Source organism: Frankliniella occidentalis, unplaced genomic scaffold, assembly GCF_000697945.3.
Source record: "Frankliniella occidentalis isolate FOCC.00 unplaced genomic scaffold, Focc_3.1 Scaffold69, whole genome shotgun sequence".
NCBI classification, from domain to species: Eukaryota; Metazoa; Arthropoda; class Insecta; order Thysanoptera; family Thripidae; genus Frankliniella; species Frankliniella occidentalis.
In genome coordinates, this window is record NW_026267199.1 from 1,232,577 (window position 1) to 1,235,454 (window position 2,878).

The window sequence follows — 2,878 nt, forward strand, 5'->3', positions numbered from 1 at the left end:
GGGGGGGGCAAGAGCCAGGGAGCGAGGGCTAGGAGCCACCCGCATCGTCGTGTGGGGTGTGTTGTGCAGCAAGTACCTGTTCGTCCACAAGAACAAGTCTCCACACCCGACCCATACCCAAACCTCAAAACAGTTTATGAATTCAGGGGACGAAATTGGGCAGGTGAGTGGGGCAGTGACGGGTGAGGAGGGGGGGGCTGGAAACTTTCTAATGCCAATACATGACAGGAAGAAGTCGGACGTTTTGCAAGATTTATGGTGTAGCGTTGAACGTACACTACCCTACACATTGTAGGGCCAGGCTTTTCATTTACACGCTGAAAGTGGTATTAAACGAACAGGTTGTTTACTAATTCGAAGCACGTGCCTGATTTTGAGAATCGGATGATCCCCTTGCATTTCAGGGAGTTGCCAGAAAAATACTAGGTAGAAGTACACGCGAGGGGGAAACAACTGTCAATCTTTGTGTCAGCTGAATTATGGATTACCCGGATTAGTTCTGGGGTATCTGCCGGATTACGTTGCGTTTTCCTTGGGATCACCCCAGCTTTCCCTAAAACTTTCCCGGATTACCCCGGAATTTTTCGAATTTCATCGGATTAGACGAGTCGGATTACCTAACGGCTGTCATCCGGGTGTCAGGACAAAGGCAAAATGGGACGTTTGGGCCTTTGGATAACAACATGCAACGCGTGGTGAAAGTGACGTGATGTACGAAGGGTACTATTTTATCGGCTGTCTGAAGCAAAATTTGATTAGTTAATGAGAGAAATCAAGACTAAAATTTCAGATCCGTAGCCTAATCCCAGGTATCAAAACGAAGCAAACTGAATTCAAACCGCATTAAATGTCCCATCTGAAACGCGCATTTTAGGCGCCTACAAGTGTTTTATGCCCTTTTCAGATTGGACAGAAAATGCACATTTTATGCAGTTCTGCTACCTGGGGTCCGTTATCGAGTTATCGTGCGCACAGAAAGACGGACAGGCAGATGCACACAAACGCGCGTGAAACCGATACAGTAGGAAAGGGCTAAAGTGCTCCGCTACAGCTCAGCCAACGAAGAGGTGGACATCGAAGTTAGTTTTACACTGTGCACCTGCAGCAGGTGAAACATTTGCACAATAGGATTTCCAATAAGGCTCGCTAACGTGCCCTGTAACCCAGCAACCCCCACTACCCGTATGCCCGGAGGATGTTCAGTCCGAACGCTCAAATACAAGAGTCATCCATATTTCATACCTCCTCTTCCTCTTGAGCTACGAAATGAAAGCTTAAAATAAAGAGCCCAATTCCTGTCAACATCATTGGGCTGGTAGCTGGTAGGTTTCCCGACAGAGTCGGCATTACGGATGCATCTACGTCTGCGATGCCTTACACAGAGTGTGGGTAGAAGTAGGATTAGAGACGAGGGTAGTAGTGCGAGGCTGAGAGACGAGTAAATAGTCCCCGTTGGTGAGGAGGGGGAAGGAGAGGGTGGCATTCGCCACATTCACGGCCTTTACGAGTCGACTGTTGCTGGCCACACACACAGCACGCGTGCGCCGCCGGATGACCGCACTACAGGAAACGAGGGGGGGGGGGGCGGAGGGCTAGGACTGTTTACAACGCGCATTGGACGTCATTGTCAGTCGATAAAGTAATCCTAGAGCTCCTACGCGTGCAACTCCAATTTTAACCAAATCCGTTAAGAAACGGATTGGGAAAGCAGATGATGCTAATTTGGGACCAGTCTCTTCTTTTAATTTGCTCCAATATTTATAAAGATGCGTTCATTTATTTGGGTCTCAAAATACTCCTTTTTTTTCAGAAACACGCCTGTTATGTATCGACTGATTCACAAAAGGGATCTTTATAACAGTTTCTATTACATATGTAGAAAACACTGTATTGTGTTTTCAACGTTTCACTGAGAGGAACGGTCCGCGATCGAACACTGAAGTCTTCCATATACTCCTTCGTTATTGCCATGTTTCGCATACACGTGACCGTGTTCAGTTTGATGAGGACTGACTCACGCTCAGGGTGGCGTGTATCGCCGGCTCCTGCTCGTCCTGGTGCAGGCCGCCGCCGACGAACAGGACTCCGTCATTCTCTCGAAGGAACACGAGCTGGTGCGCCGCCTGCTGATGCAGGTGCTGCCGCTGCTGCTGCCGCTCGCGGCGCGCGCGCGAGGTTGCCGACGGCGACGAGGGGGACGGCGGCGGCGACGCCCACGGGAACCAGGGCGGCGTCGCGTGCGTCGTCGTGGTCGTCGGGGCGGCGGCGTCACTGCTGCTCGCGTCCACGGCGCCGGCGTCCAGGACAGCGGGTGGTGCGGGCCGCCTCCCGGGGCTCCCGACGACGGGGCCGGGGGAGCGCCAGCGGCACCCAGGGCGCCCGCCGAGGCTGCCGGGGGTGCGCGCGGGGCGCTGAGCTGCGCTGGGATGCGCGGCCGAGAGCTGGCCGTGCTGCTGGCGGGCCGGGCCGGGCCGTGCTGAGCACTGAGCGGCACAGCACAGCCGGGCGCAGCCCGGCTGGGACCGCCAGGGGGAGGGGCGCGTACCCCCACCACCGGGGCGCCCCACTGTCTGTTCTGTTAGTCTACCCATCCGTCCATCAGTCGTGTGCCTGTGTGTGTGTATGTGTGTGTGCGCGCGTGGTCTTCCCCCTCCGCTCCCTCTCGCCTACCGCCACCGATCTGGTCATATCACTAGGACCATTTAACCCCTCGAGGACCCGCGCTGGAGTCGCGGTGGGGAGGGGGGCGTAGTATAGGAGAGGCGTAACGTAGTAAGGCGAGGGGGAGGTCTGGCGGCGCGGCCCCCTCCAAAGGGGGTCATGGTGTAGGGGTGGCGGGGACCTTCGGGACTCTGCGGCGTTGGAGGGGGAGGAGGGG

General features: G+C 55.1%; 1 protein-coding gene across 1 annotated transcript in view; it reads right to left on the minus strand.

The window, feature by feature from the left end:
- LOC113204503 (uncharacterized) overlaps nucleotides 1-2,471 on the minus strand; it is a 38,446-nt gene extending 35,975 nt beyond the window's left edge. The window contains exon 1 of the mRNA XM_052268430.1: nucleotides 2,019-2,471. The gene's annotated coding sequence lies outside the window, so the exon portion shown is untranslated. The remainder of the gene's footprint in view (nucleotides 1-2,018) is intronic.
- Between the last annotated feature and the right edge of the window lie 407 nt (nucleotides 2,472-2,878).